Below are 12,493 nucleotides of genomic sequence, written 5' to 3' on the forward strand. Positions count from 1 at the left end.
TCCCCTCCCCTCCCCTCCCCTCCCCCCTTCCCCTCCCCTCCTTTCTTCTCCTCTCCTTTCCTTTTTAAAACTTGAAAGGTCCTTGTTGATCCACCCAAGCCCACACTTGACAGATGAGGAACAGAGCCCTGGAAGGCTTTGGTAACCGTTCATAATTCACTCTTCTAGTTAGTGATGAAACCAGAACTGAAATCAGGGTCTCTCCTTTACCCATCCAGTACTTTTTTTTCTTTTTTCAAATAGAATCGTCTTAAAAAGAAAGAAGTTATTTGCTTCTCTTGATTAGATAGTAGGTAGATCGATTGATCGATCGATAGACACATTTATACACAGATGAAAAATAAAAGTCTGTAATTACAAACTCTTTTACCTTCAAGGTAAGAAGAACCTTCCTCGTCCTTTGGCAGTCTCATTTTTAGGAGGACATTACCCATGCCAGGCTGGCCCTCTGTTACTCTTCCATTGAGAAACTCACCCACTTACATGAAGAGATATGTGTGAAAGAGAGGCTCATTGCCCCACATATCATCTCTCTGTCTTATCTCCGGGTGAGAGATTCACTGCAGTGAAGTGGTGGTTAGAGTCTTCCTGGTAAAGAGAAGGGTTGAGCTAGCTCCTCACCAGATGCTCGAGGGCCACGGCTTAGTGATCAGTCACCATGTGGTTATTCCTCTCCTTTAACTCCCCCTTCCTCCCAATTTTTGCCTCTTCTTTGTCCCTCCCCTGTGTCAGAGCAGGAAGGCCATCTTGCTCCGAAGACGGGAAAGAAAGCGCGGCTCTGAGGAGGATATTCCTTCTGCTAGGTTGAAGCCAGCTGCGGCAAAAGCAAAGAGAAATCTCATGCCTTTGAGTTTCTTCCTTTAGGTTCCTTCCTTAAGTTCCTTCCTTTAGGAGGGCTTGTGAGAGTATAGAGCTAGTGGGACAGTCTCCACCAGAAACCTCTATTCCAGCGCTAGCGGTTATCTGCACTCTGGAGTCGTTATTTTATCAATGGAGATAACAAACACATACACACTACTGCCTTGGAGCCGGGTACCATGGGAAGGATAGTGCATCTATTAGCAGACAGTTTGGCCACAGCTCCGTGTGTTCGCCAAAGGCATCAAGCATCGCGATCATGGGGCCTGGCTGCTTACCTGGATCCAGTGAGGTGATTTACTGAGTGGGTAAATCCCTTCTCCTCCCCAAGCTCCGGTTGAATGTAAGGTCCTGCCTGTTCTGGCTTTTGTGATTGATTCTGTTAGGCAGTGGTTTGTCCCTCAGTGGGCTCCATCACTGCTTATTAATCAGTACTCACCTTTCATGGAGAGCTGTCCCGCTCTTCATTTAACAGAAGAGGGCTCACATGCGCGCCAAGTTCACATAAGTTTCCCAAGGCTGCACAGCCCGTGAGTGTTGGAGCTGGGATGTACACCCTGGTCTGGTGGCCCAGAATGGTGGTAGCTGCATCAGTTTGATAGGTCCTGTGATGCTGGGTGGGCCATGCTATCTGAGTCCTCACCTAATCAGCCTCGTGATTATCATTCTGCTCTTTGGGCTTTCGGTGGTGCTTGTCATTGAACTGCACAGTTAGGTTCCCAGATCTTGATTGCAGGTCTTGGGGCTCCAGAATCCGTATTGCCAGTGTCTGACAATGTGGGGTTTGGCACATGGTAGTGTCCCCCTTTATCCACACGGTTTCCCTGTCCACCTCTGGACCCTTCTAACACCTCAGGGAGGTCTGCCACTGGCATCTACCTAAACCGTGTTTGGCAAAATGACCTTTTCACATCAAAAGCCACTTGAGGAGGCTGCTGGGGGACGACTCTGGATAAGTCCTCACAGGGGAGACGTGTTTCAAGCTTCAGCCTGTTTGTGGCATGCATACCCTGACCTTCTCATGGTTGCTTAACCCTGGCTGGTCTTCGGGCTGCTCCTGCTTTGGTTTTGTTTTGAGTGATTTTATTTTTCTGTCGGCCTGGTTTTCTTAGGTTCTGTGCTTGATGCAACACAAGATTTGTAGCCTAGTTGCATCTGGGAAAGGGTCTCACCCATTGGAGTTGGGAGGGAATTAACTCAGAGCCCAAGGAAACTGACATCAGTCTTAGACTGTGGACATCTTCCATCTCCGCCTCTGCCCTCCTTCTTGTCTTGGTCGAAGATTGGGTCCAGCTTCCTCGGACGGTTGCCTTGAGCTCCTTACCCACTCAAGTGTGCTATTTTACCATTAACACACCATGCATGAGTAGTGACTCACTATGCAGTTCATTTATTCATTCATCTGTGTGAATTCTGTGATGTTATCTACCTATCGGACAGTGAACCAGGCACGATAGGTGATACCAAACTAAATTAGACACAATCCCTATTTTCAAGAACCTAATGCTTTGAATGAGGAGAGGTGATCCATTTAATAAGCAACTAGTTCTTGAGCGCCGACCATGACCAAGTATCAGGCCTTTAACCGGAACTGTGGCTACCGGGCTGATACAAGCCCTTTCATTGCAGGGCTTTCAGTCCAGGAATGACAGTGACCACATTCATAATTTCACAGATAATTATGTAATTATGGCCATGAAACATGCTGTAAAGCAAAGGGGGTGCAGGCTGTTGTGGGAATATTAAACACCTTTTATTTTCTGGCCTAGCTTGTGGGCAAGGCATGTTTCTCCAAAGAAATATGGAGTTAGCCAGAGAAAGACGGGCACGGGAGAATGGGCTTGGACATGGAAACCTCTCATATGAGGTCCAAAATGGTCAGGACTCTGCCCAAGTATGGCAATTGAGAGAAGGAACATCTTAAAACCCGGATTGATCCTAAAATGCCTTTCGGTATATATTGTTTGCTGTCACCTCTATAAAAGGCAGGCTTTCATAATAACTTGACCTGTTTTAGTAATTGTAAATTGACTTACAAAAAAAATTGTCTGTTTTTCCTTTCTACTTAAATGTGTGAAAATAATTCGCTGTGTTTCATATGTACACCCAAGGTCTTTGCATCCAATTAGTAAGAAAAACATTTTTTTAATATCATTGTTAAGAAACACTAAAATAAATAACTGGTAAAGAGAAGCCCAAATACAAATGCCTTGAGCTTTCTACTGGAATCTGGGAGTGTCTTATCGTAAGACATGGGTTCAGACATATCATTTTCATTCTGCAGGTATTAGTTTATTTACTGAGAGTGCCTCCCTTTGCTTAAGGATTTTACTGGACTATTGGAGGAGAGAAGAAGGGCATAGGCACGGCTGTTGCTTACTGTCACTCTGATTATGTTGTGCTCGGTGGCCGGAGGGCAGGAGGGACTCAAGTCCTACCCTCACTCTATTTGCCAGTCCAATTCCAGGTACATTTTTCTAATGTGCACAAAAGAATCTAATGGTTCGCAGAAGCCTGGCTATGGGAATGTTTCCCACAGTTTTGTTTTACTCTGAAAGCACCTATAGTTTAGTGGGGGAGGCAGGCACTGGAAGAACTAAACATAATTACACTGCCAGCTAGAATGAGAGATGTTAACTGGAGGTACAAATAACATTCGGAGGGAGCTCAACTGAAGGAATTTTAACTCTGACAAAGTGGGGAAAATAGATTTATACATTTGAAGAGGCTCTGTGGATCGGTATGTTTTTCTCCCTTTTTTGCTTCCTCTCTCCCTCTCTCCCTCCTTCCCTCCCTCTCTCTTCCTTCCTTCCTTTCTTCCCTCCCTTCTTTCTTTTTTCTTTCTTTCTTTATAAGTGCTTTGTTGAGAACTAATTCATATATCATACAATTAACTCTTTTAAGGTGTACAATTTAGGGGCGCCTGAGTGGCTCAGTCAGTTAAGCTTCCGACTTTGGCTCAGGTCATGATCTCATGGTTCATGAATTTGAGCCGCACTTTGGGCTCTGTGCTGACAGCTCAGAGCCTGGAGCCTGCTTCGGATTCTTCGTCTCCCTTTCTCTCTGCCCCCTCCCCAATTCATGTTTTCTGTCTTTCTTTCCCTCAAAAAGAAACAAAAACATTAAAAAATAAAGTGTACAATTTGTTGGTTTTTATTATGTTCACAGAGTTGTATATCCATCACCAAAAGCAATTTTGGAACAGTTTCCTCACCTCAAAAAGAAATCCACACCGACTGGCAATCACTCCTTATTCTTCAAATCGCCTTCACCTAGTCCTGAACAGCTGCTAATCTGCTCTCTTCCGTGTAGAGTTGCCTATTCTGGACATTTCCTGTAAGTGGATTCATATAATAGCTGATCTTCTATAACTGAGTTCTTTCACTGAGTGCAATAATTTCCAGTTTCATCTATGCTATGGCCTGATAAGTAGGGCTTTGACTGCTGTAGAGTGGAAGGGAGTTCATCCCCAAATGATGCACTAGACAGAGCTAAGAGAAAGACCTTCTTAAAGTATGGGCCATGTTTGAAAGGGTGAAAATAGAGTATTGGTTAGAATCTGCAGAGTAGGGCCTGTGGGGGACATTCTGGGAAATATAGTTAGAAATATAATTTGAGAGCAGATTATGAAGATTAGGAATACATTTGAACTTTTTTTCAGGATGCAGATGTTTTTGAAAGGGGGGTAGGTATAATATGAAGAATTGATGATTAAAACTGTAAGGTTACCCAGGTTAGCTGTGGTGAGCCTGGTGTGAAATTAATTATACCTAAAGCCCAGGTACTTTTTCCTCATATTCTACTGCCTCTGACTCTTAATATTTGTTAGCTGGAGTCAGTAGAAAAAGTAGGGATGACTCTGTTATAATTATTTTTTAAACCCTTTGAAGCATGGGAAAAAATAAGCCTGTAGAGGTTATAGTTTAAAATGCTGCTTCTTGGGCACATGGGATGAGGCCACATTTTCATGGTAAAGCCCACGATGTGTATTTTATCACATCAGGAGGAGACAGGGTTGTGTCTATAGGCATGGTTTTGAGTAAGGAGTCGGTATTAGTCATGTGGGCTGCTGTAACAAAACATCATAGCCTGAGTAGCCTAAACAACTGAATTTTATTTATTTGTTCATTTATTTGTTGCAGCTCTGGAGACTAGAGCTTTGAGATCATGGTGGTGCCAGTATATTCAGGTCTGGTGGGAGCTCTCATCCTGGCTTGTAGAAGGCCACCTTCTCACTTGTGTCTTCACAGGGTGGGAAAAGGGAGGGAAAGGACAGAGCAAGCTCTCTTGATCTTATAAGGGTACTCGTTTCATCATTAGGGCCCCACTGTCATCAAAACATAATTATCTCCCAAAGGTCCCGTGTCCAAACATCACTTTGGATGTTAAGGCTTCTACATAGAAATTTGGTGGAGAGCGGTGAGCACGATTCAGTCCATAGCAGTATTACACTTTGTTTTGATTTCCCTTTGACTCATGGCCTTGGATGTGTTCCTTATAATCATTCGACAGATTTTTGCTAATCACATGGAAACCAAAGGTATATGGGTGTAGCTTGCCTACATCTGCTTCTCTTGAAGCCTAACAGAAATCCCTCAGTACTCGTTTCTGGCTGCTCATGCCACAGGCTCTTGCAAGAGAAAGGATTTTAGAGATTATGTGGTCTAAGGACTATGAAAATAAGGGTTCACGGTCCATGAGCCTCCTGAAATTGTTTGTATAATTCTCCATATTTGTGTGAGGATGTACTCTCCTCACCCCCATCTCCATCAGATTCTCTGGAGGTTTATGTCCCTTCAAAGAGGAACTTCTCTTTTGCCGTAATAATTTTCGGCTCCTTAGTTATTTCGTTAAATCTTTACAACTCATCTTCATGGATTAGGAAACAAAGATGTACAGAGTTAAGTCAGTTTACTCAAGGTCACAGAGCGAGTAAGTGACAAAGGCCAGGGTCAGGCCCTGCAGTCTGACACTGGAGCCTATGGTCCTGCTCGTGCTTTCTTAACCGGCCATCCTCTGTGTCACTCTCTTCTACCTATTTTAGACTCTGTAGTTGATTGACCCTCATTTAATAATTGGGTATCAGAGAGTCAGGCACATTTCTGTGATGGTGCCGTGATTAAAAACACATAGCTGTCATTGTGTGACAGTGATACGAACCCAGAGTCAAGTCGTGAGACTTCAACACTTATTTGTAAATTCAATGAAAAAATGCTCCATTTTGACCTTTGTTTCTGCCCCCATATTTCTTTCTGTCCTTCCCTCCCTTCCTGTCTCTGTCTCTTCTTCCTTCTCCTTCTCTCCTTTCCTCTATTTATTTTCTTCCTTCAACAGGCTGAGCTGGAATATTAATGTGGGTATTTCAATATTCTTAAAATGGCTTTATGGTTAGGAGCCCGGGGGATTGTCCTACTCCTCAGTAGCCTCTAGAGGATCCTCAAGGGAGCTATCGTATATGAAACAATGTTGAGGGAAGGCCATGTGCCTGAAATCAGTGCCTTACCCTCATACAGCGTAGGCTCCCTGGTTTCTGATTTTGGGGGCGGATGGTGCCATTCATTGAAATAGGCAGTACTGAAGGAAGCTTCCCATCTCTGTGGGTAAAGGGTAGAAGGGGAGGTTTGAAGAAGCTTTTCATATTTGAGAGTTCCACAAATGAATTGCTGAATGTTCAAGCCTGGAGTTTAGAAGAAAAGGTCAGGACTAGAGTTAGAAACGGTCAGGATATGATGAAAGCAGAACCGTAGATGAGATTGCTCGAGGAACCTGGAGAGGAACAAGCCCTCCATCTCCTTTCCTTCTAGAGTGCGGCCCCTGTCTCCAGTCCCATTTGCCCAGGTTGCCCTTTCTAATCGTTACTAACCCAGGCATGTCCACCAGTCTCTGGTCTTCTGTAAATGTCTATGTTCACCCAGGCCACTTGTACATTCAGTACAGCTGGAAGGGAGGTGGCATGATTCAGTGGAACTCGTATTTATTTAGAAATCTGTAGTCTAGCTCCTTGAGTCCAGGCTTTACCATTTGCTGCTTGTGTGATTGATTGATGGATGGATTGATTGATTCTCCCAACCCCAAATTCCGAGTCTATAAAAATGAGTTATTAATGTCTGTCTTGTCTGTGTCACAGAGTTGGTGTCCACTTTTTAACTACCATAATGGATGCAAAAACTCTTTAAAATGAGTCTGTAAAGAAATCCTCTTTTATTCACTTTTACATATAGTAGTTATGATGTTTATTTTCACTCTGCAATTAAACTCTGAGCTCTCTCGGATTTATATACACAATATTTCTTCCACAGCCTCCTCAGTACCTAAAGCAGTATGTGTATTAGATGTTCATTGCATGGTGGTAATTAGGGTCCTATTTCTTTTCTTATGCTCCTTTGTTAAAAATTAAGATAGCATTTTTTAAAAGATTTTTCCCCAGAAGTTATTGGGACGTTATCTTCTGCCTAAAGAGTATATTCCTTGACTTTACTGGTTCTTCTCTTATGTCTTACCCTCTTCATGTGTGTTATTTTCCCAACATATAAGGTTGTGTCTGATGGTGGTTTTACTCTGCCCCAGCAATGGTGCCATCGGTATGTCTGCTGACACTTAAAATGCTGTAGAAACACAGGGCCCAAAACCTTGATAGAAAACTAATGCCCGGATGGGGTTCAAGTCTGGATGGTGCTGGCTTATCAGTAGTGCTCATTGGGTGCTGTCCACTGAACCCTACGGGAGTTTAGCTTCTTGCTTTTATTTATTTTCATTTTCATGTTTTAAGTTTTCACTGTGAAATTACTGACGTCTGTCAGATAATTCACTTTTATGAGGATTCTGTTTTTGAAACTGGCTCCCTTCTACTCTACCTTTAATTGTACTTGCCTTTTCACCCCGCTGTGGTGCGTTTGTTCCTAGACATCATCAGGGATGACACCAGACACAGAAGATATTTTCTAACTCATTCCAGGAAGACTTACAGTATGTCTGCTTGTTCATGGTGACTGTGGACAGTACGGGCACATATAATCCTATTTTAATTGACATTTTTGGTAAATATTCTCAATTATCCACAATGTTCTCTCTTTTCTCCTCACCTCCTTAGCATGGTTTGCCACAAATAGATCTACATTTTACCTAATAAAGCATGTTGCCTAATAAAGTGTGTTTTCTTTACGGGGCACTGGTAAGGATGTGTGTGAGATGCTTTACGCCTTGAAAACATGATTAAAATATAATTTCTTCCCTCAAGGAGCTTGATGTCTGGCAGAAGAGGCAGACATTTTAACAGGAAAGATATAATACTGACAGGGCTAAGACGTGTCTAACATTAAAGGCACAAAAGTGTGTATTAGGAGTATGTGAAAGGAAAAGATTAAACTTGGGTGAGGGCTCTCATGAAGTCACCTGCATATTCATCTTTCATTGCAAATTTAACCCCCAAATTCTTTTTCTCTGCTGAGGTGATTGTTCTTCATATGTAACATAAAATTTGATATATATGCACACTTAGTTTTTTCAGAGAGAGGGAGGAGAGTGCAGGTGGGGGAGAGGGGCAGAGGAAGAGAGAGGGAGAGAGAATCTTGAGCACGCTCATGTTCCGTGCAGAGCTGGACATGGAGGTTGATCCCACCACCCCTGGGATCATGACCTGAGCTGAAATCAAGAGTCAGACACTCAACCAACTGAGCCACCCAGGCACCTCAAGCAATTGTAATCATAACAAACTTGAATGAATATATTTACTACTCTATAAAACGTTACCTAATTTCTGCCTTGCCCCAAACCCTGGGCCTTCGAATTTTTATTTTATCATGATTTGAATAGTGTCAAGGTAGGATGAAAGATGCATTCTTCCAGAAGGTGACTGAAAACAGCAAGTTGAGGGATGATTGATATGTTTCTCAATGTTCAGAAAACCATGGGAATTAGGGACAAAGGTCTGTGCATATCAGGAAATAGGAAACCGTCTCACTAGTTGCTGGAGGTGGTTGTTCAGACTCTTGGAAAATGCGTCTTCAATAGATAATGCTTAAATCCTAGTGTGTACACACACACTCACACACACATACACGCACACCCCACAGGAGACTCTCTGCCTTATTAACCATGTATTCTTGGTATCTTTTATTTGATGATTTCTTTTACCTCGTTCTTTTCTAAATATTACCTCCACTGGGACCTAATTAGAACCCCTCAGAATTCACAGAGTGTTCAAATACGTGTGGGCTCCAAATGTTATCTTTAGATATTACAGGATATTAGAAACTAATTACGGTTATCCATTGTGTGTACAGGTATATAAACACCTCTCTGCCAAATGTGTTGTCAGGTTGCTGTGTGAGGAGTTAAAGAAATAGTTCTCATTTGCTTTTGAATTTTGAAGGGATTTTATCTCCTGGAGTGATAACATTACAAGTTGAGGCCTCTTAGGTTCTAAAGTAAATGTCCAAAGCTGAAGTTTATCGTTTTCTTAAATTAACGCTTAATTTAGCACTGAAATTGTTTTATGACTTTATGAGGAAAGTACTACTTGTAGAAGAGCAAGATTTGTAGCATACAGGCTTTTATAGAAAAGACACATATATGGCCCTTGAACAACACAGGTTTGAATGGCATGGGATCCATTTATAGTGGATTTTTAAAACATAAATACAGGGGCACCTGGTTGGCTCAGTGGGTTAAGCATGTGACTTCAGCTCAGGTCATGATCTCAAGGTTCGCAAGTTCTAGCCTCACATCAGTTTCTGTGCTGACAGCTCAGAGCCTGGAGCCTGCTTCGGATTCTTTGTCTCCCTGCCTCTCTCTCTCTCTCTGCCCCTCCCCTGCTCATGCTCTGTGTCTCTTTCAAAAATAAATTAACATTAAAAATATTTTAAAAATATTAAATACACTGGACCAGTCAGTTAAGCGTCCATCTCAGGTCTTGATCTGAGGGTTGTGAGTTCAAGCCCCATGTTGGGCTCCACTCTGGGTGGGGAGCCTACTTAAAAAAATAATAATAAATAAAAATAAATAAATACAGCATAGTACAGTAAATGTGTTTTCCTTTCCTTATGATTTTCTTTCTTTCTTATTTTGTTAAGTTTATGTATTTATTTTGAGAGACAGAGAATGTGAACAGGGGAAGGGCAGAGAGAGAGGAAGAGAAAGAGAATATTGAGCAGGCTCTGCACTGTCAGCTCAGAGCCCAACATGGGGCTCAATCTCATGAACTGTGAAATCATGACCTGAGCTGAAATCAAGAGCCTGATGCTAAACCGACTGAGTCACCCAGGTGCCCCTCCTTATGACTTGCTTAAAACTTTTTTTTTTCTCTAGCTACTTTTCTGTAAGAATACAGTATATGATACATGTTTGTAATATACAAATGTATATGTGTGTTTTTAATATACAAAATATATGTTACTTTAGTGTTTATATGATTGCTAAGGTTCCCAGTCAACAGTAAGCTATTAAGTAGGTAAGTTTTGAGGGCCTTGAAAGATATACACAGATTTTCCACTGCTTGGGGGATCAGTGACCCTGACCTCTTAGTTGGTTAGGGGTCAACTGGCTTTCTCCTCTGTGGAATAGCCGTATTTAGAAAAGAAGTTTAATTCAGACTTCAGCCAATCAAAACAATTTGTAAGAATTTTAAAGCCACTGTTCTCTTAGAGAGGTAATAGAGCATTGCTCTTTTCATTTATTTATTTATAATATGTAAAAATATTAAAATGACCCCAGAGTTGGTTGGCTCCTAGAAAAAGGATACCGCAAAATGCTGTGTCAGAAATAATACTACCTCTCAAATCCTGAGATTTGGGTTCTAGTCCCAATTCTGCCTGTATTTGATTTGTTAGCCTTTGAAAATTTGGTGCACCTTCAGGAATCGCATATTTCCACTTTTAAGAGCAAAAGAATTGCAAACTGTTGACCTGGAAGACCCCTGAAAATTGGCCCCCTCTTTTTATTTATTAATTATATAAATAATGTTGTAACATTGTGTAAGGCTCAGAAAATTGAGTAGAAAAGAAAAGTCACCTATAATTCCACCACCTAGATACAGGTATAATCTATCATTTTTGTGTATTCCCTTGTAATCTTTGGCTATTAGCATAAATTACCATAGTGCTGTGTATCACTTGGAATCATATGTTATTTTCTGTATCGCTGCATATTCCTGAATGATTACATTTTTAAGCCCTGTTTAATATTGCATTGAGTGGTTATACCATATCTTAATTCCATCATTATTATATATTTCTTAGATTATCATTTTTATGCATAAGTATAGCTTACTCCATCAAAAATTTTAGATGTGATGTCGGAGGGTTGAGATATCAGGGTCAGAGGTTAACAGTTTATGGTTATTCAAATCCACTGATGACTTGTATTTTAAAAGAGATCTTTCAATAGCTGTTGTAGGAACTTGTGAGGAAGTCAGTATCTTGCTCCTTGTGCCGGCATTAGGTATGTTGTTTCTTTGGTATTAACATTCCTTTGGTTATTGTAAGGCTCAACGTGTCTCTTCATGTCTCAGTTGCAATTATGTTTTGTATATGGCATCAGAAAATGAATACTTTGCGATCTTTGCAAACCTATTTACCGCAAAGCAAAGAGAATGTGTTTTAATGAGAACCGTGCACTGCTTGTATGCAGAGGTTCTAGAACCTTTTGAGTCCGCTGAAGGACTGACCCCTTGAATAAATTGAAAGATGCACCTCTTTCCTAAATGGAAATACAAAGGTTGTTAAGGAGTTAATTTCCTCTACATTGCATGTCATCTCAGCACAGCTTTTGAGATTATTGTTCTCGAATCCTAGCAAAAATAAATCTCCAAACTTTCTTGATTTAAAAAATAAAGGCACAAGAGCTAAGAGAAATTTGAAAAACAGGAGTGATGAGGACTGAGGACCAGCCTGGCCAGATGCTAAGGCACATTATAAAGCAACCATAAGTGAAGTGGTGGTGTTGGTGCTCAAAAGGGAGACTGTTGCAGTAACGTGGCCCCCTGAGACGGAGGGGAGCGCCTGCACGTGGAACCGAATATGCAGTGAATCTCGAAACATTCTAAAGAGGAAGGACTATTCCAATGTCATTGGGGTAGTTGGTAAGCATTAATAAAAATGCGTATATCATGAATATATATCCAGATTGACCCTAATGTGGATTAAAGGTCATGTTAAACCATAACAGCAACACCTAGAAAAGGCTTAAAAAAAAGAACAGATTTCTTACATTTCTAGTAATTGGAAACAATACTTTTTTCAATTTAGAACTGGGGTTTGCAGTTTCTGTGAAAATTCAGGTAGTGGCTATTTTAGGCTTTGAGGGCCAGATGGTCTCTGTCACAACCAGTCGACTCTGCCGTTGTATCCGCCATCACAGCCATGGACGTCAAACATACGTCAAAGAAGTGGACACTGCACATTTTTTAAGGAAACATAATATTTTGAGTGTCAGTTTCCCAACACAACTGTTCCCAAAGTAAAATTTTCTGACTCTTTTAATTTTTTGCCAAACTCTGTATTAAAAGTAGTATCTCATTGTTGTCTTAATTTGCATTTCCTTACTATTGAAGTTGCCTACATGTTTGTATATTTTATTTTTATCTATCTATTTTTGCTATATATTTTTTTGCCATCGAGGTCTCCTCTTTGGTGAATTA

At 41.2% G+C, this 12,493-nt stretch overlaps 1 protein-coding gene across 7 annotated transcripts in view; it reads left to right on the top strand.

Moving 5' to 3' along the window:
- LOC120233110 (LIM domain containing preferred translocation partner in lipoma) overlaps window positions 1-12,493 on the top strand; it is a 673,125-nt gene that overhangs the window by 197,104 nt on the left and 463,528 nt on the right. Inside the window, exon 4 of one of the 7 annotated variants that reach the window (XM_039234226.1) lies at window positions 4,027-4,194. The exons of the other annotated variants lie outside the window; for them this stretch is intronic. The gene's annotated coding sequence lies outside the window, so the exon portion shown is untranslated. The remainder of the gene's footprint in view (window positions 1-4,026; window positions 4,195-12,493) is intronic. 7 annotated transcript variants of the gene reach the window in all.

This window comes from Hyaena hyaena, unplaced genomic scaffold (genome assembly GCF_003009895.1).
Source record: "Hyaena hyaena isolate Hyena2069 unplaced genomic scaffold, ASM300989v1 scaffold_84, whole genome shotgun sequence".
Classification (NCBI taxonomy): Eukaryota; Metazoa; Chordata; class Mammalia; order Carnivora; family Hyaenidae; genus Hyaena; species Hyaena hyaena.